This window comes from Delphinus delphis, chromosome 11 (assembly GCF_949987515.2).
Source record: "Delphinus delphis chromosome 11, mDelDel1.2, whole genome shotgun sequence".
Classification (NCBI taxonomy): domain Eukaryota; kingdom Metazoa; phylum Chordata; class Mammalia; order Artiodactyla; family Delphinidae; genus Delphinus; species Delphinus delphis.
The window spans coordinates 3,996,302-4,021,508 of NC_082693.1; the positions used below are offsets into that span (position 1 = coordinate 3,996,302).

The 25,207-nt window shown below is 51.7% G+C and overlaps 1 protein-coding gene across 1 annotated transcript in view; it reads left to right on the top strand.

Moving 5' to 3' along the window:
- Positions 1–11,503: 11,503 nt before the first annotated feature.
- The window catches only part of TSPAN9 (tetraspanin 9), a 182,263-nt gene continuing 168,559 nt past the window's right edge, over positions 11,504–25,207 (top strand). Inside the window, exons 1-2 of the mRNA XM_060024126.1 lie at positions 11,504–11,583; positions 18,113–18,179. The gene's annotated coding sequence lies outside the window, so the exon portion shown is untranslated. The remainder of the gene's footprint in view (positions 11,584–18,112; positions 18,180–25,207) is intronic.

The window sequence follows — 25,207 nt, forward strand, 5'->3', positions numbered from 1 at the left end:
GCTGCTCCGCGGCATGTGGGATCTTCCCGGACCAGGGCTCGAACCCGTGTCCCCTGCATTGGCAGGCGGGTTCTTAACCACTGTGCCACCAGGGAAGCCCAGACCCTCCCCAGCCCCACTGCTGGAGGCACATTAAAGCGAGCCTCACATGCCTGCTCCAGGGAACGGCCCGGCCCCTCCCCACGTACCACAGGCCCACTTGCCCTTCCCCTTCGTCTCACTGAATCTTGGATTCCTGGCCGTGGTCCCTGGCTTTGATATTTGCTGCTGCTGCCTCAGACTTGGCAACTCATCACATTCCCCTTGTAGCTTTTTGGGCCTCGGGTTTTCTCGTTCACCCCGTGCCCTGTTCCTGCCTCTGGTCTGTGTCCTCTCTCGGTCTTGAGTGAGGCGTGCCCTGCCCCCGGCCTGGGCCGGAGATGGAAGCGGCCTTCAGATAGCACTGTGGCCAGGGGCCTAAGAAGACCCAGATCCTTCTCTCGGTCACAGTTCTTCCCCCTCGAGGGAGAGAGATGCCTGCAAGAGGCTCAGCCAGGCACGTACCACTGTCTTTATCAGGTGAGACTCGGACCCCAGTGTCGAATTCTAGAAGGGTTGGCCTGAACGCCTACTACCCAAACAGGCCTCATTTATCCCATAAATAATTGCTGAGCACCTAGGATGTGTCCGGCACGGTTCTGGCTCCTGGGAATGCAGCAGTGAATAGAATCAAAGTCCACGTCCTGGGAGAGCTTACACAGTAGTGGGGGAATCACACGACAAATAAACAAAACGGCGCCAGACCTCCTGTCCTGCTTATCCCCTCTCCCACCACAGCCGTACCCAGACAGTCTAGGGTACGATCTCTGTGAATCGGGGAGTGCGAGAGTCAAGGGCAACGGAGGGCATTTGCCTCCATGTCTCCTTAGAGGAGACAGTGGCTCCCCTCTCCCGCTACCGTATGACAGCAAGACCGCTTGTCCCATCCACAGAGAGATAGACGTGGCCCATCCGGCTGAGGGAGCAGCGTTGGCCTTTGGTAACTGGGACCCCGGAAAAGAGCCATGTCCACATGTGCTCACATGGAGAAAGCATGCCCTTCTGGCTCAAAGTGTGGTTCTGTTGCATCCCCGGAACCCAGGGGCTCTCACCCCACACACCCGTCCTACTGGAATCAAAATCTGCAGGTGATTCCTATGCACAGCAAAGTGCGAGAAGCAACAGGCTAGGCTTTTTGACCAGGTGCAGAGAAAAGCTACGCCCCCCCCAACTGGGACCAATCTGTGATCATTCCTCCTTCTCGGAGGTGGAGCAGGTGATGGGCTTCCTCCCCTGGCAAAGGTATGCATTTGAGCAACACATTCATCATTGTTTGATTTAGTTACTATAAATAAAATAATATCAATAAAAATAGAACTTAAAAACTAACTTCAAAAAAGGGTGCTTCCTTTTCATTTGACGTGATATTTTCAACTGTCAAAATTTCAACAAATAAATATTCTATACCTTTGTATTAGTTTATAAACTACTAAGTCACTATCAATGGAGTTTTTAATGTCTGAGGGGAACTTTTGTGCATGGAAAAGACTACTTCATGTTATTTGTGTATTTTAAGTTTTTTTTAATTGATTAAAGTTGTAAAATTTAAAGCCTGATCTTATTAAGTTCAACTTGTAAATCTTGCCGTTTGGTTCAGAAGGCTAGTCATTTTTTGGTTAAATATCTTTTTGTTTCATTAATGTTCGGTTACCTTACAAATTCTCTAAACATTTACTCTCACAAACTGGATTAATTAAATTAGCTTAGACTATTTAAACTATAATTAAGCGCTTCAAATATCTAACAAGGCAGACTTATAAATCTAACAAAATCTTAGCCACTAAGCATTTAACACTAAGAACTTAAACACTGTTCACGAAACGTAACAAGTCTCAACTTAAGATCTCATCAGATTTATTTAGGTGTTTAACCTTCACACTTAATCCACCTCCGTATTAAACTAGCATCACAAGTCGAATATATCACATACTTCTATACTTTTCCAACACTGTAAACAGCAGGTAAAAATTGTTCACTTTAAAATGGTTAATTTCATGTTATGTGAATTTTTTAAAAGCATTTAAATTTTAAATTATATTTTTAGGGAATTCCCTGGTGCTCCAGGGGTTAAGGCTCCATGCTTTCACTGCCGAGGGCGTGGGTTCAGCCCCCGGCTGGGGAACTAAGATCCCACAGCCAACCAACCGCAACAAAAAATAAATTATATTTTTCAACTTACTCTCCAAACCCAGATAAAATATAAATTAAATTACCCTAATGGTTACGATAATGAACTGTTACATCCTTAAACCCATCACAAAAGTTTTAATATATATTTGTGTCACATTTATATTTATTGTCAAGCCTCTATCTAAGCAAGACGAGTAGAACCAGCCTCACAGGTGTGCTGAGGTGACTGCGGTGAAGGGTTAGGACTCGGTTACACTTTACACTTCGGGGATATCAGCTCCGTGTTTGGAGCTGCCACACTGTTACAGATACGGAGACTCGCCCACCTGGAGACCGGGCGAGGCTGGGAGAGGGGTCTGGACGTCACCCAGCCTGGCAGTTATCTGTGGGAGTGGCTTCTTGCCGTCAAATTTTGCCTGCCACGATAACAAAATTCCTAAAACCCTCACCTTAAAAAAAAAAAAAAGACACCCCAGTGCCTCCTTCATCCCTGGGTGTCTCACTGCCTGGATCACAGCACAAGAAATTCACAGCTTAATTATTAACCAGCCCTTGGCTATGGTGTGCACATTGCTGGAATAGTTGACATTTTTGGGAACTCACATACACCTTTTTTTAGTGCAATCTGGATTCGGTATCATTAGGGACTCGGGCTTTTTGTAAGTTTTGATTCCTTTCTGATACTCAGATCGTCCGCTTTGCCTTGTTTTGCTGTGTCCCTTTTCCTTTTCACACTACCTCACGTGTCCTTTGAAATGCTGTGCTCTGGCCTCATCTAGCAGACTTAGGCCTGCTTTGACCTTTCTGCCCCGAGGCGTGGAACCTGCTGCTCTCCGGGGCGGCCTGGTTTCTTTAAGCGGTGAATGTTATAAGTGACCGATATCTGGGCACTCGTGGTGCAGATCGCGTTATCCGTGTGAGAACGGAGGGAGGACTCTCCATTCCCAGTCCACTCCAGTGAGAGAGCCGGAAAGTGAGTTCACATGGATGTGTCCAATAACCTCCAACCTTGCTCTGTCCTTTAGAAAATATACTTTAAATGTGAGAGCTTCTCATTTGATCCCCCCCTTTAAATTCCAGCTTTTAGCGACCAGCTGCTGCTGCTTCTTTCATGTCATGCTATACATATTTTAATTCTAATATAATGAAGTTTTTCATGTCACATATGGATGTACATCAGCTTGGATCCTGGACGTCCTGGCTAGGGCCCCCTTCACTTGTACGATCCTCCTGTCTTATCAGCCGCCGTCCTCTGGGCATTTTATTGACAGTCACACAATTTCATCTCTTGCAACCTTATGGAATTCACTAGGCTGGGTTCCAATTTCAAAGCATCAGCTGGGACGCTCTCCTTTCTCCTTTGCCTTCTGGCTCTCCTCGGCCTTTTATGCTGGAGATGGGCTGTCATTTTCTTTCTCCCTGTTATCTTCAAGACTCCTCTCTCAGGTTGTCTCAGAGTGTGCGCCTCAACCATCTGCTTTTTAAGGAGGTCAGCCTTTGGGAGGAAATAAAAATCAATACATACTTAACAAAGTTAACCTGTTTGACACAAGATATTTTTGTAGGTAAGCAGATTTCTTCTTCATAGTGCGTATGATGGAAGAAGGCAGAGAACACAATTTCCATCAAAGTCTAAGCCCCTCTCCCCGATACCCCATCCATCTCCAGCCAGACCCTTGCCCTCCAGTGCTCGCCACTTTGCCTTCACCCAGCGACCACCTCCATCCAGCACACTGCACCGCAGTGCCAAGCCAACGCCCCGAATCCCCTTCCCTTCTGGGAGGACAGACCCCAAGGCGTCCCCCAATCCCTGACTCCTGGTGTTCGCGCCTCCCCTTGAGCGCACGCACCTGTGACTTGCTTCTAATGAAGAGACCAAGTTTCTATACTTCTATAATTCCTTCCCTCCTTCTATGGAAACATCTACTAGTTGTGGTCTCTTATCTTTCCCATAGATTCAAGCTCTTTGTCTCAACTGGATCCCCCCCGTAAGCTTTTTTAAAAAACTTTTAAATTTATTTATCTATCTATTTATTTATTTTTGGCTGAGTTGGGTCTTTTGTTGCTGAGCGCGGGCTTTTCTCTAGTTGCGGTGAGCGGGGGCTACTCTTCATTGTGGTGCATGGGCTTCCCACTGCGGTGGCTTCTCTTGTTGCAGAGCACGGGCTCTAGGCGCATGGGCTTCAGTAGTTGTGGCACGTGGGCTCAGTAGTTGTGGCTCGCGGGCTCTAGAGTGCAGGCTCCGTAGTTGTGGCGCACGGGCTTTGTTGCTTCGCGGCATGTGGGATCTTCCCAGAGCTGGGCTCGAACCTGTGTCCCCTGCATTGGCAGGCAGATTCTTAACCACTGCGCCACCAGGGAAGCCCACCCCCGTAAGCTTTTAAATATATATGTATATGTATTTTCTGTCCCATTTTTCCCTTTCTTCTCCTTCTGGGACTCCGATTACCCATATATTAGACATTTTGATATTATCCCACAGATTCCTGTCACTCTGTCATCTTTTTCCTTTCTGATTTTTTCCCCTTTCTTTCAGATTCATTACTTTCTATTGATCTATCTTCTAGTTCATGTTCTCTTTCCCCTGGATCTTCATTTAGTCATTAAGCCCACGCAGTGAAATATTTTTATTCCAGGTATTTAGTTCTAAAACTTCCATTTGGTTCCCTTTTATATTTTCTACTTTGGTTTTCTGCTGTGGTTTCCTATCTGTTCTTTTATTATAAATGCATTTTTCTTTATACCCTTGAACATAGTTATAATAGCTACTTTAAAATCCTCGTCTAATAATTCCAGCATCTGAGTTATCTTGGGATTGGCCTCTGTTTTTCCCTTGAGAATGGGTTACATTTCCCTGGTTCTTTGTATGCCGAGAATTTTGGGTTATATTTTGAAGGTTATTTTGAGGAGGCCCTGGATTCTATTTTATCCCTTAGAAAAGCATTGCTGTTTTCCTTTGACAGGTAATTAACTTGGGTATTGTCAGCTACAAACATTGTCTTCCTTGTAGCAGGCAACTACTCAAGTCTCAGTTTGGTTCTCTTATCTTTGCCGGGATTCCTTTCGTTTTTCCTGCTCAGATGTGGTTCAGGCATGAGTCGGGAGACTTGGGCAGAGTTTGTTATACAGGGAATTCTGGATTCCTCTTCTCTGGCTCTCTCCTTCCCAGGACTCACCCCTCACTCTTCAGCAACCTTAATTGCTCTGGGCTCCATCCTCTGGTTCCTCCTGCCAGAAAGACAGTGGGTTTTCTGTTGCAACTTTATCCATCTTATGCTGCAGAGTGACTGTGGCCAGCACAGGTAAAAAAATTTATTTTACTGAGAAATCACCTCATGCCAGTTGCTTCATCCACGTTTGAATCCCCTCCAAAATCTCCCTGCTTGGGTTCCCTTTCCAGAGCCTTCAGGTAGTTGGGTTTGGGGGCGGCGGGTGTTGTTTGGGTTTTGTTTGTTGCGTTTTTTGTGGGGGTTTTTTTGGCTTTGTTTTTTTGTATGTTGTCCAGGGTGTATAGATATTACTTGTGGGAGGTTTGCTCTATTAGGACCTGATTCTTTTACACCAGAAGTAGGACTCTTCCCGCAAGGTTTTACAGAGGCTCCATTCTCCCGTTAAATTCCCCAAACCCTCCCAAGCTCTACAACCTCCTTCAGTCACCTGCCCTGTGTCTCTTCCCTGTGGGAAGAAGCCTATTTTGGGAAGAATTGTCTCACTATCTCCCTCTCTCAGCCTCCATCCCATTCTCAACTCTCCCCAGCACAGCTTCTGCCTCGTTATTGCAAAGAAATGGCTTTTGACAAGACCCCCAGGGACCTTAAACTCACTATAGCTGATGGGTATTTTTTGTGTTTTTTTTGGCTGCATCACACAGTGTGTGAGATCTTTGTTCCCCGACTAGGGATCGGACTAGGGATCGAACCCGGGCCGTGGCAGTGAAAGCGCCAAGTACTAACCACTGGGCCGCCAGGGAAGTCCCTGCTGGATGCTTGTTAACCCTCATCTTCCTTGAACTCACCGTCTGCCCCGTCAGTCTAGTCCTCTTCCCCTCTTGCCCATCTCCGTGATGGCTCCGCCAACCGTCCTGTGAGGCTGGCCAGAAACCTGACAGTCATTCTCGACAGCTTCCCCCCCGCCCGCCCCCAGTCCTTCAGATCCACTCTGTGCATGTCGCTTTCTGCCTCTCTCAAGGTCTCTCTCAAGTCTCTCCACATCCCCCTTTGTTACCACCACCGACTGGACCAAGCTAACTTCACCTCGTGCCTAGACCACTGCTAAAGCCTCTTGCTCCCCTCCAGCCAGAGGGAAAGTCTCACAATGCAAATCGGATCCTGTCTGAAAGGCTCCAATGATGACTTACTTATCTTCGGACATACCTGCACGTCAAAATCCTTCGCGTGGCCCATCATAGTCTGCTGCCTGTGTGACCTGCACTGTGACCGCCACAACTCCCTCGTCCCAGACACATTACATTTCCTGTGCCGTGGCCAATTCCCGTTTGGGTTTAATGCTTTTAACTGGACAGTCCTGTCACATGTGATTGTGGTCTGCAGGGCAGAATTTCAAGTGTGGTTTTAAATCGTGGAATTGTCCTTGGAAAGCATACGGAACTATTCGAAGAGCATTAAGAAAGTTGATACAAATGCGGCCATACAAACGTATGGCTACTACTGTTACATTTATTGATTCCAACAAACCAGCAAATTCCTCAGGTGCTCCTCACACTGTTCAGATAGCTGGTGTCCATGTGGCACGCGTGCGCGCACACACACACACACACACACACACACAGGCGGACAGTTACCATGTGCTTCTCCGTACGCCACATCAGGTGGGCAAATGCAAAGAGCTTTAGCTCACCCGAAGGCCTTCCGCAGGGGTGATCTGCTTTTCTTGGCCTCTGTGCCTCCTGTCTGATTTCACAGTGTTGCCTGTGCCTTTCTGTCTTTACAGAGTGCGTGCTGACCACCAGGAATTCCAGCAGAGAAGCTGCACTTCTTCACACAGGGGCTGACCGAGACTTTGCAGAACCTAGGCAGCTCCAGACCAACCCTGCTCTAGAAGTACATGCTTTCTGCAGGCACCGACCCACCTTGGCTCACACATGCCCGTGTGCACACCCACTCCGAGTTATGTGTCTGTTTTACGCTAGTGATTTTGGTCAGTCTCTTTTAGTTTTTCATGCCTGAGAACTCGGATACAAGCCACTCTCGCCCCTACAACACATCTGAAGGTAGCCCGGAGTCTGAAGGCCCTAATTTGGTCCAAGGGTTGGCAAACTGTGGCCTGATGCCTGTTTTTGTAAATAAAACTTTAGTGGGACACTGAATGCTCGCTCACTCTGTGTTGTCGACGGCTGAGTCTCGTACTACAGTGGAAGAGTTGGGTACTTGCAGCAGAGACCGTATGGCCTGCAAAGCCTAAAATATTTAGTATCTGGCCCTTTACAGAAGAAGTTCGCAGACCTCTGACTGTCTATGTCTTCTAACTGCTTCAGCAACCATCAATAACAAAGTAGAGTTGCCAGATTCAGCCGTTAAAAATACAGGACACTCAGATAAACAACGAAATTTCAGATAAGTGATGAATATTTCATTTAGAATAAGCATGTCCCAAATATCACCTGGCAACCTTCTAACAAAGGCTTGTACAAGGTGCCTGTGGTCTAAGGCTCCCTCAGCCCTGCCACCCCTGCCTCACCTTAGCTTTGGAAGAGAAAGAAGTTTGAAGGAAGGAGGTGCCCTGGGGATGACCTGCGTCCTTTACAAGAGAGAGCGTGAAAAGGAAGCAGAAGAAAGTCGTTGGTCACTTCTTCCTTCCTCACTGTAAGAACTTTGGGAGGTTTGGGTTTGGGTCCCCTGGGGGCAGCTGGCAGGCTGCAGTGACCAGCAACCACTCTTCACATTTCATGAGCAAATGTTGTTGAAGGGGATGGGGAAGGATGGAGCTGTTTCATTTTTCATGCTGGAAAGTGTTTCTTTAAATGAGCAGCTCCACTGTGCATTTAATGGATGGTTTATACATTTTCTTGTTGTCCGGTTTAATGCCCTGATTTTAATCCCTGGTAGATGCAGAAACTACCACTCTTTCCTGGTAGATGTGGAAATAGACCTCCTGGTACACTCTGCCTCTTTTTTTTTTTTTTTTAAAGTCTTTATTGAATTTTTTACAATGTTGCTTCTGTTTTATGTTTTGGTTTTTTGGCCTCGAGGCATGTGGGATCTTAGCTCCCTGACCAGGGATCGAACCCGCACCCCCTGCATTGGAAGGCGAAGTCTTAACCACTGACTGCCAGGGAAATCCCTACACTCTGTCTCTTACTGTCCCTTTGTATCATCTCCATGTCAGAGGGGTGGTTGAAGTCATCTTAGATGGGAGATGCCTCTGAATTAGCATCTAGCTGATGGAAACTGGATGAGGAGACAGTCCTGTGCCCATTTCCTAGCTAAATGACCTGGAAGACATTACCTAACCCTTCTGAGCCTCACTTTCCTCCTCTGTAAAGTGGAAGGATGACGGCAGCCCCTACATCATGGATCTGTTATGAGGATTCAACGAATCAGAACACGTGAAGGACTTAGAACCGTGCCCGGCACACAGCACTTGGCGAATGTTAGCTGTTGTTCTTTGCTTTACCAGCTGACTTGAAGAGACCAACGGCCAAACATGGAGTGTCCCCCAAACCCAGCCAGCAGCAGTGTGAAGTCTCCCCACTAGGGGTCGCAATTCAGCAGGTCCTGCCTGTCCCTTAGCTTGACTTTTTGCTTATTATCATTTTTGATTTGATTTGGTGATTTCAAGGGGATATAAACTAACACACTATCTCTTGAAGTATCTGGGGATCCAGAAATTCCAGAAGAATTGCTGACGTCCAGGGCTGGAAGAAGCTCTTTGGAGTGCTGCCCTTGTCCAGAGTTAATGCGACACGTAATTTATTGTCCAAACCAAGGTATTTTGAGAGTGAAAGGGGGGCCGTTAATAACGGTGCCAGGACAAGAGGAGTACATGGGATGTAGCCCAAGATCCTGGACATGGACACCCCATCTATGGGGGGTTTTCCTCATCATTTTCAGAATCCTCAGGACAGAAACTCCCAAGGAGCCCAGTACAGTAAACTGTGACATTGTGCTTAGGGGGGTGTCTTAACTCCCACAGGTGTCTTTCTGCCCTAAGAGTGTCCTGCCTCCTTGTCAGGTCATTTGTTTGAGTTTGTCCTCGGTGGACACGGTGGGAGTGTGTCTGCCCCACAGACCTCGAGGCACCTTGCCCTTCTCTATGTTGAATATTTCCTTATCCTCTATGGCTTTTCTCCCAGCTGTAAACCCCTTCAGAGGCACAAGCCCTCCATCTCTGGATGTGTCGAAGGAGGGTGAGCTGTGTGGCCACTTTCTGGGTTATTGCCGAGGGGATTCTTCTTCTTTTTAAAAAAATTTTCTTGAAATATAGTTAATTTACAGTGTTGTGTTCGTTTCAGTTCTACAGCAAAGTGATTCAGTTATACATTTACATATATCCACTCTTTTTTAGACTCTTTCCCATATAGGTCATTACAGAGTACTGAGTAGAATTCCCTGTGCTATACGGTAGGTCCTTGTTGATTATCTATTTTATATATAGTAGTGTGTATATGTCAGTCCCAATCTCCCAATTTATCCCTCTCCCCCCACCTTTTCCCCTGGTAACCATAAGTGTGTTTTCTACATCTGTGGCTCTATTGAGGGGATTCTTTTAAGGTTTCTTCCAACCCTAAGGCTCCATTGTCCTATTATTTCAGATTTGCTTATCTCCCATTAAAGGGCAGAGAGAGGCTAATGTTTGCACCCACCATGCATCAAATGTTGTGCTTTTGCCTCAGTCATCTTGGCCATCCCATCAACCCTGTGGGATTGGTATTATGAAACCCCATTTCACAGGTGAGGAAACTGAGGCCTAGAGAGGTCACAGCCCATAAGAGGCAGAGCCAGAGTTCAGTCCCGGGTCTGGCTGGCTCCAAAGCCCTGTCCTACCACGTGAGGCTGCCTCCCAGTGTTTTTACAGTAAGATGACTCCCGCAGCGGACATCACAGGCAAATCCCTTCCCCTCTCTGGGTCTCACTTTCCTCTTCTGCAAGCTGGGCAGGGTTAGTTGCATGTAGTAATGGCTCCACAGTGACTGGAGAGAATGGGGCTTAGGGGTCAGCCTGGAAAGACTTTATGGGGGGCATTGAACAAGGGTTGGAAGGAAAGAAAGAGGAGTCAGGGGGGTGGATTATTGGGTTAAGTCTAATAGACAAAAACAAGATTGTGTGTGTATGAGAGGAGGGGGCCCAAGAGATGAGCAGAAAGTGCCATCCAGCTAGGAAAGGCCAAGGGGACCCTGGTGATTAGTCAGGTTAAAAACCTTTGTCTCAAATCATACTTAGTGCAGGATGGTGCAGGTGGGAAGCACAAAACACATTTGCATGACAGTAATGAAGCAGAGGAGAGGTGGCTGTGCAGTGGTCACTTTGGAAGGGAGTCCAGGCCCAGAAAGGAAGGCCTATAGGAAGCCCTGGGCGGGATACGCGTAACCTGCGTTTGTCCCACTGCAGTTCAGGTCCTCCGGACGCACGGTGCCCTTTACCAGAACTTGGAGGCTGTTACTCCTGGGGAGGTGGACAGCGGGTCCTCCAATAGCCTCTCCGGGGAGGCGGTCCCTAATACACAGACAGGGAAGGCCTGCCTAGGTGTGCGGGCAGGCGGGAGGCCACAGAGGCAAGGCTGCGACCCTGGCCGGGACCGGACGGCTTTGGGCCGGTGTCTGGTCGCCGAGAGCAGAGGCGCGAACTCCCAGGCCCTGACCACCCCAGAAACTCTGGTCCTGCTGCGGCTCTAGCCCCTGGGGAAGGGGTCGTACCAGCGCCCGGGAGGAGCGGCCGATCCAGGCGGCGGGGAGGGAGGAAGACTCCCGGAGGGCAGCCACGTCTGGCCCGGGACGCCCGCGCCCAACACGGCCCTGTCCTGCCCGTGGGTTCCTCCAGCTCCAACGCTGGGGATCCGGCCAGGGGTTGCTGGAGGCCCCCGGCCCCAGTTCCCGTGCTCAGCCTCGCACACCCCTCCCGTACCCGCTGTCCCGCCCGCAGTGCCCACGCCAGCTCCCGGCTTTAGTCCCCGCCCCCACCCCTCGCGCGGCGGATCGGGCCCCCACGGCCTTCCAGTTCCCGGGCCGGCCCCGCCCCCTCGCCAGGCCCCGCCCCTCGTCCGGCCCCGCCCCCTCGCCCCGCCCCGCCCCGCGGCCTCGCCCCGCCCCGCGGCCTCGCGGTCCAGGGTAGGCCCCGCCCCCTGTTTCCGCTGGCTGCTGCTGTGGCGGCGGCGACGCGCGAGCGCGAGAGAGCTGGACCCCGCATTCCTGGGAGCTCGGTGAGTGCGGCCCGGGGCGGGTGGGGCGGCGGGCCGCGAGCCGGAGGCTCGGGATCGTGCCGGGTTACGGGCCCCGGCCGGCTGGAGGCGGGCCCACAAGCCCCCGACCCGGTCCCCGGAGGGGCGAGCGGCCCGGGGCGCCCCTGGGAGGGGTGTCGGGGGGCGGCAGTGGGCGAACTGTGGGAGGGGTGGGGTCAGCGCCCTGTGAGGGGGCGGGAGGCCCGAAGGGGACGGTGTGCGCGGCTCCCGGTAGCTAGGCGAAGAGGAGTCTGCAAGGGGAGAGGTTTCGAGGAAGACCTTTTGGAAATGCGGCTGCGGGAGTGGACGGCGGAATCCCAGGCGAAGGGATGGGGGTCTGTAGGATGCAGCAGAAAGGGGGAGCCCCGGAGCTGTCAAGGGTTTCTGACTGTGTGACCCAGTGGACCGGCTGGGGGAGGTCCATACAGCGCCCCCAGGCAGGGCCGGGGGCTCGGGCAGGGCTGGGATACTAACTGCAGCCCCCCGGCACCCCGACCACTCCTTGCGCCACCGCTGGCAGATCGGTACTCAGAGTGACAGGGCTTTGGCACGCCCCGAGGTCCGAGATGTAGTCCATCTGTCCAAGTTTGGGACTTTAAAAAACTTTGTTGTGGTTAAAAAAAAAAGAAAAAGTCCAAACAAAAAACTGGCTTCTTACTGAGAGCAGTATTTGTACTCGTGTATTTCAGAACTGGAGTCTTGGATCGCCTGTTTTTGAAAAAGATACTGGTCCCTTCTCAACCTCTTTCCCAAATGCCTGTAGTGTCTGGCGAGGTTTGAAGCACTGGGGTAGTATGGAATCCCCTGGGCTGGGTAGATCTTTTCTCCCCATCCCCCAAACAAGGATAAGACCGCAGCAGTTCACCTTTCTTTGGTTCCGAGAACCAAACTCACTATGCGAGGATGCCCTTCTGACAGGCAGCTGTCCCCTTGCCTGGGGTGACTCAGGTATCCTCCTCCAGGAAGCTTTCCTGGACTAGTGGAGAAAACTGAGGACTCATGCTCTGATCCCTGTATACCAGCCAGCTTCTCTCTCTTTACTGAAAATAGCCATAGAGAATGTTTTGTATGTATGTTCTGCTATAAAGATGTGCAGTCAGCTTGTCACCCTAAGTAATGGGAAGGGGAGGAGAGGTATTATGGACAATTTCAAAGGATGGACTGGACAAATCATTTATATTTAGCTAAGGAATGCAGCCAGGGAGGCAGAGGTTCACACTGGCTTCCTACCCTCCGCCTGGTCCTGGCAGGGCTGTTGCAGCTGAGCTGTGGGTTGTGGGGTGAGGGAAGGAAGAGGGTTGAGGTGGGTACAACTTGAAGGGTAATTCAGTCCTACACTCACTCATTGAAGACTTGCTGTGTGCAAGGCCTGGAACGGCTGAGAGTGGACCAGAATGGAGAAGGAGTTTTCTTTGGTCTGACTTATTCAGATTTTAATCTTTCAATCTATAAAGTGATAGTTAATATGAAGAACAGTAACTAGTGTTTATAAAGTAATTTGTAGGGGATCTCCCGGTGGTCCAGTGGTTATGACTCTGTGCTTTCATTGCTGAGGGCGTGGGTTGGATCCCTGGAGGGGGAACTAAGGTCCCACAAGCTGTGCTGTGCAGCCAAAGAGAATAAATAAATAAAGTAATTTGTAGTTGGCCAAGTGCTTTCTCTGCACATTAGCTGTATATAATTTTCTTTGATTCGCACATAATGTTGTAACGCATGTGTTATTTTTAATTGTCTCCGTATAGTTTAGGAAAGTGAAGCTAAGAAAGAATAAATGACTTCTCTGAGGTCACAGAACTCATAAGTGGAAGAAGCAGAACTTGGGCTTCTCTGGTGGCGCAGTGGTTGAGAGTCCGGCCTGCCGATGCAGGGGACACGGGTTCGTGCCCTGGTCTGGGAAGATCCCACATGCCGCGGAGCGGCTGGGCCCGTGAGCCATGGCCGCTGAGCCTGCGCGTCCGGAGCCTGTGCTCCGCGACGGGAGAGGCCACAACAGTGAGAGGCCTGCGTACCGCAAAAAAAAAAAAATTTCTAGAGTCTCTTTCAGCATTGGATATCTTAACAGTGTGCAATGCTATCAGCAGCCAATCAGTCAGTTAATAAGTGTGCTTTATTTATTTGTTATTTTTTAAAAATAAATTTATCTATTTATTTATTTTTTTGCTGCATTAGGTCTTTGTTACTGTGCGTGGGCTTTCTCTAGTTGCGGCGGGCGGGGGCTACTCTTCATTGTGGGGCACGGGCTTCTCACTGTGGTGGCTTCTCTTGTTGCAGAGCATGGACTTTAGGTGCACAGGTTTCAGTAGTTGTGGCACGCCGGCTCAGTAGTTGTGGCTTATGGACTCTAGAGCGCAGGCTCAGTAGTTGTGGTGCATGGGCTTAGTTGCTCTGCGGCATATGGGATCTTCCCGGACCAGGGCTCGAACCCATGTCCCCTGCATTGGCAGGTGGATTCTTAACCACTGCGCCACAGGGAATTCCTATTTGTTATTTTTAATTGTGGCAAAGAAACACATGACACAAATGACCATCGTAACCATTTTTAAATGTACAGTTCCGTTGCATGAAGTATATTCACATTGTTCTGCAACAGAGCTCCAGAATTTTTTCGGCTGCGAAACTGAAACTGTACACCCATTAAACAACTCCCCATGTCCCCCTCCCCCCAGCCCCTGGCAACCTCCATTCTACTTAGTGTGCTTTATGAAGCTCCTACTATGTCCTTAATTAATGTTGCCCTTGAGGAGTGAGTAAGGCGCGTCTGGGTAGCTGGCCAGAGTGCCAGTCGTCATCTCTGAGAATGTAACTCCGGCACGGGCCCTCTAGCACCGGCCGTATTGTTCAGTAAAAGAGTGAGCAGGTGAGACTAGGCAGTGGTCATGAGTTGCAAACAGCAGGATGCTTTCCTTTAGATTCTGATCTCACCATTTATTAGACGATGGCTTTGGTTAAGTTACTTAACTTCTCTACATCTCAATTTCCCAGACTATAAAATGTACATATTGTGGTACATACTTTATAGAGAGATAAGGATTAAATTGGTTAGTATATGCAAGAAACTGACCATGGATTTTAGAAGATAATAAATGCTAATTAAAGTTTTTATTACTTAAAAGAAAAAAAGAGTGAGCAGCTGAGGCCTGGGCAAGGCCTTCACCTCTTGGAGCTTTCGCTTCCTGCTTGCAAAACAAGGATAACAATACTGCGCTCTCAAGGCTGTTGGAAGGAGCAGTGAGATAATGTATGTGAAGCACGTAGCTAGGGCCTCAGACACAGCAGGTGTTCAGTCAACGGTGCCTGTTATTTATAACCTAGCTGAGGAAACTAGACTAACAAGAGAGGATAGGACTCCTTCTGCCATCAAGGCCCAGGCCTGCTGCGGTGGGCATCCCACGGACTGAGGGAATGGGTCTCATCCAGGTGCCTTAGCCTGGCGCTGCACACCCTCCCTACCCATCCCGGCCGGCCTGTCTAGCCTTACCTCCCACTCCCCTTCCCCCAGGGACCCCCGGTGCCAGCCAGACTCATCTCCGAGCATGCTTCGCTCGTTCCTTCCTTGTCCCTTAGTTCATACTGTTCCACCTTCCTGAAATGCTCCTCCCCACTCCCTCCTTCCCCTCTTTTGAAGATCCTACTCACGTCTGGCTCCTTCTCGGAGCCTTCCCTGGCCACCCATCCCCAAAGAACCTCCTTTTCCTTGGAACCCCTTTGGCATTTTATGTCTTCATCTCTCCTGGCTTTTCTACACTGCCTGGGGTCCAGATCCTTTAGTGTGTATATCTTAGTACAAGAGTCTGCGCTGAGTTCTGATGATGCAAAAATGAAAATGGTAAATGTCCTTGTCTCCATGGGGCATAAAACGCAGTAAAGGGTTAAGAAAGGGCTTCAAAAAATGACAATTCAGGGACTTCCCTGGTGGTCCACTGGTTAAGAATCTGCACTTCCACTGCAAGGCACACGGGTTTGATCCCTGGTCAGGGAACTAAGATCCCGCATGCCACGTGGTGTGGCCCCCCCCCCCAAAAAAAGACAATTAAAAATATAAGGTGAATAGCTTATGAGAGTAGAATGTGGTTTCAAACAGAGGGATAAATCACCCTGATGCTAGAGGACCACCTCATGCAGCAGGTGGTGTTGGATGCGAACTTTGAAGTGTGGCTTGCATTTCTACAGAAGGGAAGAAAGGTCAGCCTGAGGAATGGCATTAAGAAAGTGCTGGGGTTTGGAATAGCTCAGTCGGGCCAAGAGTGGGTTGTGTGGGAGGAACCAGAGAGACAAAAGGCTGGACAGGTAGACAGTGACCATATTATGGGTGGCTTCAAATGTCCAGCCAAGGAATTTCCTCCATCCATGCATTGAAATTAAGTGTCTCCCATGCACTGCCTGCTGGTGCTGGGGGGACTGCAGTTAACCTTGGGGGGCCTGGGAACCTTGCCGGTTTTTGAGTAGGGGTCGCAGAAGCAGGGCTAGGCCTGTGGAGGGCGAGTATGGGGTCTGTGAAGAGAGGAAATCATGGTGGGGAGAGTGGCTGGGCAGCTGTGAGGAACAAACCTGAGACATTTTGGAAGTAGGATTGAGACCATCAATGGATTGACGGGATGGGGTGGAGAGGAAACGATGCAGGGGGACTGGAGGGGATTCTGGGCTGGGTGATGGTGAGGATGCAGGGCCATTTGCTCTTTTCAGGGTGGCATCATCGCTCCTCCAACTAGATTGGAAGCCCCTCAGGGCATAGATTTTCTTTGCCCCTGTGTTCTCCTCGGCCCCTCACTCACCTCCGAGGGGCACAGAATAGGCTCAGCGTGGACCCGGATGTTCTCAAGAAATGCATCTTTTTTTTTTTTTAATTGACAATTTATTTTATTTTTAAAATTTATTTATTTTATTTATTTATTTTTGGCTGTGTTGGGTCTTTGTTGCTGCACGGGCTTCTCATTGCGGTGGCTTCTCTTGTTGTGGAGCACGGGCTCTAGGCGCGCGGGCTTCAGTAGTTGTGGCACGTGAGCTCAGTAGTTGTGGCTCGTGGGCTCTAGAGTGCAGGCTCAGTAGCTGCGGTGCACGGGCTTAGTTGCTCCGCAGCATGTGGGATCTTCCCGGACCAGGGCTCGAGCCTGTGTCCCCTGCATTGGCAGGAGGATTCTCAACCACTGCGCCACCAGGGAAGCCCGCAAGAAACGCATCTTGTCATGGGGACGTAACATACAGCGTGGTGACTGGAGTTAACAATCAGACTGTGTTATAAATTGAAAGTTGCTGAGGCCTTCCCCGGTGGCGCAGTGGTTAAGAATCTACCTGCCAATGCAGGGGACACGGGTTCGAGCCCTGGTCCGGGAAGATCCCGCATGCAGTGGAACAACTGAGCCCGCGAGCCACAACTACTGACCCTGCGCTCTAGAGCCCGCGAGCCACAACTACTGAAGCCTGCGTGCCTAGAGCCTGTGCTCTGTGACAAGAGAAGACACCGCAATGAGAAGCCGGCGCACTGCGATGAAGAGCAGCCCCCGCTCGCTGCAACTAGAGGAAGCCCGTGCACAGCAACAAAGACCCAATGCAGCCAAAAATAAATATATTAAAAAAAAAAGTTGCTGAGATAGTCAGATTGTAAAAGTTCTCATCACAAGAAAGACATTTTGTAACTGTGTGGTGATGGATGTTAACTAGACTTGTGGTCATTTTGCAAAAATATGTACAAACAGCCAATCCTTATGTTGAAACGAATTTGTGAGATGCCAGTTACATCACAATTTAAAAAGTGCCCATTTGCCCCCCCCCAAAAAAAGACACAACTGAATCTTGCACCTTCTAGAATCCCAAGTTTGCATCCACGGCAGTGTTTGTACACTGGCCTGGCTGTCTCTGGAGTCATGTTTCCGCAGAGAGCCAAATGTTTCCTGTATATATCTTCACACCCCAAATTAACTACCCTTTCAACTTCTGCTACAATTTTATCTCTCACTTGATGGCCATTTCCCACCAAGTTTTTATTGCTCCTCAAGAGTAACTTTAGATGTGGCAGAGATGGAAACAAGAGAGTTGTCTATTCCTTTACCTCAGCCTCAGTTGTCTATTCCTTTGATTTGTGTGAATCAAACTCACATCTCAGTAAAGTTACACACTTTTCAGTATCTTGAAACTTCGTCTCACTTGTGAGTGGTCAAAATTACAAATGTTAAATCCCTGGATGCCAAGGGGCCACCCCAGAGATGGCAAATACCTGGCACGGATACACTTACCGTTAGAATGACCCGTAGCAGACATCACTAGTTGATCATGGCTGTCTTTCCCATCGAGCCAGGGCTTGGTCTCTGTCATCATGCTTCAGCACCCCCCACCAGCTGAGTGGCCTGCACAGCGGCTGGAATCCATTTGCTCTTTCTGGCCTTCTCCAGCTGTTGAATGATTGGGTTCTCGATGGGAGACTGCAGCCCAAAGAGTGGCCATTGCTGGACAGAATTCACCCTGGAGTGGCTTCACAGCGAAATGATGACCTAATGTTTCATTTATTTTCCTGCAGGAATATCCTGGGATCTTCTCTGATCTGTCAGCAGCCAAGGTGTTCGCAGGAAATTCAAGGAAAACAGGTCAGTGCTGGTCTGGGTCCTCTGTGTGCTGGGACCTCTGAAAGTCTACGTGTTATAAACTGTCTAAAGCCAGAGTCTCTCTTGCCCTTTCACTGTGGCTTGGGGAGGGAGGATAGAGTGGGATGTTGACATCTTCTAGCTGTCTCTCTGCCCCAGCTCTCGACGTTGAATTGATGAGCTCCTTAAATGGGGCTTTGGGAGCCGGGAGAGATTTCCCTCCTCCCCACTGTTTCTGAATGGTGGCCGGCAGTATTCTTAATTTCTTTCTTGACCACCCTTATTGTAGGGAGGGAGCCTAGGGAAGCAGGAGAGGCCTGTAACTTCCTGCTTCCTGTCTCCTCCCACCAGCCGGCCAGAAAAGAATCTGTGGGAATCAGACCAATCCCACCTGTGTCTGTTCCTCTATCCTGGCTGCTGCAGGAATGCCCCTGGCCCTCCGGTGGTGGGCACCCTCTGCCAGGATGCTCACTGGGGGTCCTCGTCTCTGCTCCTGCAGGCTCCAGGGGTCTTGCTGGTAGCTTCATCGTTCCTAGCACCTGTGCGTCGAGGCCCCTGCGGAGCTGGAGCTGGGCAGGAGCTACCCAGGTCGCTGGTGTGGATGGTGCTGATTCACGTTCCGGGGGTGCTGCGTACAGACCTGGGTCTTTTTAAATTTATTTATTTATTTTTGGCTGTGTTGGGTCTTCGTTTCTGTGCGAGGGCTTTCTCCAGTTGCAGCGAGCAGGGGCCAATCTTCATCGCAGTGTGCGGACGTCTCACTGTCACGGCTCCCATTGTGGAGCACAGGCTCTAGAGCACAGGCTCAGTAGTTGTGGCTCATGGGCCCAGTTGCTCCGTGGCAAGTGGGATCTTCCCAGACCAGGGCTCGAACCCCTGTCCCCTGCATTGGCAGGCGGATTCTTTTTTTTTTTTTTTTTTTTTAATTAACATCTTTATTGGGGTATAATTACTTTACAATGGTGTGTTAGTTTCTGCTTTATAACAAAGTGAATCAGTTATACATATACATATGTTCCCATATCTCTTCCCTCTTGCGTCTCCCTCCCTCCCACCCTCCCTATCCCACCCCTCCAGGCTGTCACAGAGCACCGAGCCAATATCCCCGTGCCATGCGGCTGCTTCCCTCTAGCTATCTACCTTACTATGTTTGTTAGTGTGTATATGTCCATGACTCTCTCTCGCCCCGGCAGGCGGATTCTTAACCACTGCACCACCAGGGAAGCCCAGACCTGGGTCTTTTAATGTTTTAATTGATGTGTGTATTATCCTGTGGCTTCCTCCTGGGGGGTGATCTGTAAACCTCTTACCTTCCAAGAACCCCGCTGCGTGGTGGTGGGGTGGTGTGGTGAGAAGGAGGGTGCTGGCTGGTAGCTTTTCTTGCCAAAGGTTCCCTCCTCTTTGAGTCCCAGCGGAGATTAATTGGAGTCCCGGGAGTGGCTGCGGACCTGTGGCTGGCCTGCCCGTGCCTTGCACATGATACTCAGATGCCGGGATTCATATTTGTCATTGTCATCATTGGCCACAGTTTCAGACTCTTTACATATGTCCACAACTAATTTAATTTAAATCGTATTAAATCTTAATTTAACTCTCATTTAGCTTTCATGAGAGTCCTGTGAGGTAGCTATCATTTCCCCCCGTTTCACAGCGGCAGCGGCTGAGGTGGAGTGCAGGTCAGAGACTTGCCTAAGACCACCTCCTTAGTGCCAGGAGAGCAGCGGCTCACACCCAGGCCATCTGATTCCCACTGCCCCTGCCCTTCGCAGCAGACCTGCGGCAAGGAATCTGCTTCCCATCCCTCCTGGAGTCTGGAGTCTGTTGCAGCTGGGATGCAGGGCTCCCATTTTAAGTCTTCCCCCCTCCCCCCGGGGCTTGGGGGGTGTCTGCTTTCAATCTTGCTGCCCTGGGATTTGGGGCACCGCCTACGGGAGGACTGGCTGTGCAGCCAGGCGCGAGGCCAGGACGAGGGAAACCAGTCTGCTGAGAATCAGGTGGCAGGGAGGAGGAACTTGAGGACAAGTGGGTGAGGGTCCTCGCGGCTCATGGCACGCCCCACCCCGTCACAGAGACCCACGGGGCCCGCCCTGGGGGGCCTCAAGGGAGGAGACAGATGGGCCTGCGTCACCAGCCCTTTCTAGGCAGACGACTGTCCTCCTCTGCGTCTGTTTGAAGGCAAAGTGAGGGAGACCTGCGTGAAGGCCTTTCCGGACAGGAAGCTTATCCTCTCCGAAGGCCTTGGCCTTCACAGCCTTTCGTTTGGCCGTTTCTTGTCCTGCGCTTGCGCCTGTGGGATGGTGACCAGCTCCCGGTGGAGCTTCTCGTCCCACCTCTCCTGGTTAGGTCCCCTGTGACGGGCTGGTTGGTTCTTCAGGCCGGTCTCCTCCCCGCCTTCGCTCAGATGCCTTCTCGCGCTGGTGAACGTGGTTTCTGAGTGGCCGAAGGCCTGCCTCGGTCTCCGCTTCCAGTCTGGGGGCCTCCCCACCGCCCTCCTCTCACAAGAACCTCCTCTGCCCCTGGCCTCGAGGTGCACGGAGGAGGGAGGGGTGAGGTTCATGAGTGAACAGGTGATCTGGGTCCTGATGGAAGCCGGGCGGGGGGGCGGAGATTGTCCACAGAGGTGCGCGCCGGTCTGGTTAGCGGCAGGGTCTCTGCCGCCCCTTTCATTTGGCCTGCCTCCTGCCCCAGCCCCACGCACTTGGGAGTGAGAGGCCCCATCGCTGGACCCGAGCCCAACGAGTTCATAATTTCAGCTTCCGTCACAGCCCCAGCCTGGTGAAATGAGAATATCTGCCTGGTGGAGGCCAGCTTCCACCCGCCCTCCCCTCGAACCAAAAAACACAACCCAAACTCAGCCCGCAGTGGCCGGGCTCCCGGAAGGGGCGGCCGGAAGGAACATGTCTGGGGGGCTCACCGGTCAGCGCGGCACTTTGGGCCCCACTCGGCAGCCACGTGTAGATGGTTTTTGAGTGTCTGTTGTTTAATACTACCTGTGCTTTTGAGTTTACCACCCGCTCCCCGCTCTGCCTTCCTCCCCACTCCCCTTCCAGTGCCTGGAAATTTATTGCACTTTGAATACTTGCTTACTTTCCAAGAGCCTCGTGATCATTTCTACACCCAGCGTCAGCATTTGTTAAAATATCTGACCTTGTGCTGGAAACAGGAAAGGATGGGGGTGGAGGACCATCCAGGGCGCCTGGAGAGTCAGGCAGCTCAGCCAGTCTCCTGGAACCTCCCCCTTGTTGGGGAGGCTTGGCTGTCACTGCAGGGAGGCCGAGGGTCCCGCAGCCTCCTGTGTAGGATCTTGGCGTGTTCCTGGCCTTGGCCTTGGCGGCTCAGGGCCGCTGCCGACCCTCACAGCACCTTTGTGCGGAGTCCAAAAATGCCCTTCCTCAGGTGAACAAGAAAAATTAGAGCGAGCAAATTATTGTAAAGCCTGAACAACGTGCCACTCCGCCTGGGCCGGCCTTCTAGAGCCCTGGCGGGCGGCGGCCCAGTACCTGTGCTGCATCCCAGCACATCCTGTGCTCCTCGCACCCCCAGGGAGGAAAGGGTGTCAGGTTCAGAGTCAGGGAGAGGGCCAGGGGTAGGAACGGGCCTCTGAGAACAGTGGACGGACAGATGAGGGGAGTGGTCTCGGGGATGCTCAGAGCGAGGTTGGGACAGGGTGTGGCCGTGCACTAGCGCGTGTGTGTGGCGGTGAGTGTGTGTGTGCTTGTCCTAGCAATTTTGTGTAGGGGGGAGTTCTCCCACATTGTTCTCAGCTAAGAGGCCCACCTGGGCCCTTTCAACGGGTCAGTATATACCTGTGTCGTGAATGCCCCTCCTTGGAGGGGAGTGTGAAACGAGCACAGAACCTGGCCGCCTGCCCCAGTGCGGAGGCTGAGGCTTCGGCCCAACGCTCTCCAGCAAGCCCGGGGGCGTGCGGGGCAGAGAGGGTACATCCTGCCCCAGCGAGTCCCCACCCTGTAGAAGGGCTCAGAGGAGCAGCGTGCGGCTGGGTGGGAGTGGGGGGATGGGCACACGTAGAATGACACATGTTGCTTCAGAGAAAGTGAGGTAGAGGTCTGGGCTTGCACTTTTCCACTCGTCCCATCCTGGAAGATTCTAAACAGCTTTGTTTACAATCGGACACGCAGATGGCAGAGTCCTGCGTGAGGAAGAGCGTTGGGTCCCCCAGGAAGGCAGGTCGGTTTGAAGCCAGAGTTCAGCTCTGCAGCACGTGGGACCGGAGCGGGGGCAGGGGAATCTCTCGGAGCACCCCCAGGCCAGAGTCACTCTGCATTAGCAGCCATGGCAAAGGGGCTCCCAGTGCTTGCCGCTGAGATGGGCCGGGTGGGGAGGAAGTGCCGGTTCAGGGCCACCCCCCACCGTGCAGGCTGTGGACAGCAGAGAGGGAGTCGGGGTGGAACCACCGTCTGGGCTCTGCCCCCTGCCTACTGCAGACTGAGAAGCTGGAGCTGGCGGTGGCTGGCTGGCCTGTGTGGGTGAATGTCTTCTATGAGGGGCAGTCATTCCCCACAGTGCAGGGAGACTAATACAGGACACTGGCCCATCAAGGACAGGGTTGGGTGGACCGCTCTCTGAGGACCGGCGGAGGAACGCAGGGGAGATGGGGCTGGGCCTTGAGGGAGGGGGATGCAGGGGTGGATGGCAAGCTGGGCGTGGCCTGGTGATTGGGCTGGAAGGGGGAGGAGCAAGCTGTCAAGGCGGGGCCTCTTCACTCTGGGGTACCTGAAATGTTCCCCAGAGGAGACTGACCTCAGCAGACTAGCAGTGGGGAGCTGGTGTTGGTCCCTGGACAGGGGAATGACAGGATGAAAACAGATTTTTCGGAAAAATAAGCTTGTCACGGAATCCAGTTTTTTTTGTGTGTGTGTGTGTTACGCGGGCCTCTCACTGTTGTGGCCTCTCCCGTTGCGGAGCACAGGCTCCGGACGCGCAGGCTCAGCGGCCATGGCTCACGGGCCCAGCCGCTCCGCGGCATGTGGGATCTTCCCGGACTGGGGCACGAACCCGTGTCCCCTGCATCGGCAGGCGGACTCCCAACCACTGCACCACCAGGGAAGCCCCAAGGTGAATTTTTTTAAAGTACTTTTTTGTTGTTGTTGTTGCAAAAATAATACAAACTCCTTATAACCGTCAAGCGTTCCAGAACTGGTAGAAAAGGAGCGCCTCCTGTAATCCTGCCCCTCAGGAACAATCGCTGTTAGCACTTTGACTTATATTCCTTGTGGGTATTTTAATGATAGACTAGTATCCAGCTGTCTACCTATTATCTTATCAATTTCCGTAAATAGCATTGTGTTTCACTAACTGGAAACTTCTTTAGCCGTCCTCCCGCAGCCGTGCCCATAGCACTGGGCGGGGCTCAGCTGGTCCCATCACCTGAGCTTGTGAACGCGGTGGCAGCCACCTGGTGGCTCTGCAGGGCCTGGATGGTCCAGGAGCCCCTTGGGCACGTGTTGGGCTGGTGTTGGCTCTTGGCTGGGCCTCTCTTCCCCACATGATTTCTCATTCTCAAGGGAACTGGCCTTTTAAGTGAAAACAGAATCTCCAAGACCCCTTGAGATGCAGGCTCTGAGGTCTCACAATGTATATCCACCTGCCGCTTGGCCAGAGCAAGTCACCGCCCCCGCTGGAACTCCAGGGCTGGGGCAAAGACGCCACCTCTTGATGGGAGGACTGGCAAAGGCACGTCAAGGGCAAGTGTGTGCAGCGGTGGGAGGGCAGGGGTGTGCAGCCCCTGCACGGGCCCAGAAGCAGGAGGATTAGAATGTTGGGGGCTAGACGCCACAGACCTTTGGAAGACAGCCCAGGCTCGGTCCCTTCTCAGCCCCCTCTGACCAGATGGGTCACCCAGGGAAACTGGCAAGGCGGGATGCTTCATCCTCCTGCTGGCTTAGAGGTGTCGTTCCAGGTGGATTCTGTGTGGATGTGTGTGAGGGGCTTGTCTGGCCGGAGGTGAGAGTGAGCTAGAGCACAGGCCTCGTAACGGACGGCTTCTCCGGCCCGCGGGCTGTGGAAGCAGAGGGGAGCCTGCCTGCCCTCTGGAAGCTGCTGGCAGCTCCGCTGCTCGGTACCTGCTGCTAATTTTCATGGCATCTCCGAAGAATGTGCGTCAGTGAGTGAAGCCAGCCAGTCACTCTAGACTCAGGCCTCTGCTGGGAACTCATTCATTCATTTGCCCAGCAAACAGGGCACCTCCTGTACTCCAGCCTTTCTCCCCATCCCCTCCTACCCTCAGAGGTGGAGTGAGAAGACCCAGCCTGCAGGATCAGACTTCACTTCCCAGACAACTCACAATGGACTTAACATTCTGACTCCCTGTGACGTATTCGTTTGTATAGTTTTCTCATCACCTGCCATGCGTGGTAGCTCTTCTTTCCTGGGAAATGCCTCAAATGACAGAGACAGGAGGAAACACTGGGGCGGGGAGAGCCAGCTCCGGGTCATTAAGGAGTGCCACTTCCAGTTTCAAGGAGGATGCTTCCACGGAGCCGCTGGGGGAGAAGTCCTCCCTGGGACTCACATCCATCAAACTCCCCTCTCCCTGGAGCCCCCAGGCTGGCCTTGATGAACTGCGCTTTCCTCACACGCCCGCCCCGTGTTCTTTTGCCTGTCAACTGCCTGGTGGTTTGTGCATTCATCAAACTAGAACAAAGGCTGAGAGGGCTTTCACATTTGAAAACCCCTTGGTGTTTTATTTTCTCTCTGCCCCTCTTGGAAAAGAAATGTTTTGTGGCCGAAAGGTTCACTGTGAAACAGTCCACGCTGCACAGCTCAGCCTCTTGGCCATTCTCCTCCTTGGCTGTGCTGGGAGAGAATGGACCCGGCTCAGCGACAGGGCTTGGTGGGGACTGGAGGATGGGAGGCAGCCAGCAGCTGCAGCTGCCCTGATGCTTCCCTGGGTGCCGGGGGCGCCGGCGTCATGCTACCGTGGCAGGGTGCATGATATCTGATCAGCTCACGGGCTGAGTGTATCCCGGCGCTTAGTGTTGAGGAGAACGTGCAGAGCTGACGCTGCAGAC